Consider the following 222-nt stretch of genomic DNA (forward strand, 5'->3'; position numbering starts at 1 on the left):
CGAATGATATTATACCTTTCTTATCTTCGGGCTTGCGTGGGGTTACACGTTTCGAAACGCGTTAATTCAGAGAAGTCAGCTGTACAATTTTTCCTGTGAAGCCATGCTGATCAGTTCATGAAGTAGCGAGTAATGACTAATGGACGAAAACTGCAAAACAGTAACGGCGATACCAAATGAGTTTTCTCATAAAAAAATACAAAAGCATCACCATTGACGTTG

Source organism: Penaeus monodon, chromosome 33, assembly GCF_015228065.2.
Source record: "Penaeus monodon isolate SGIC_2016 chromosome 33, NSTDA_Pmon_1, whole genome shotgun sequence".
Lineage (NCBI taxonomy): Eukaryota > Metazoa > Arthropoda > Malacostraca > Decapoda > Penaeidae > Penaeus > Penaeus monodon.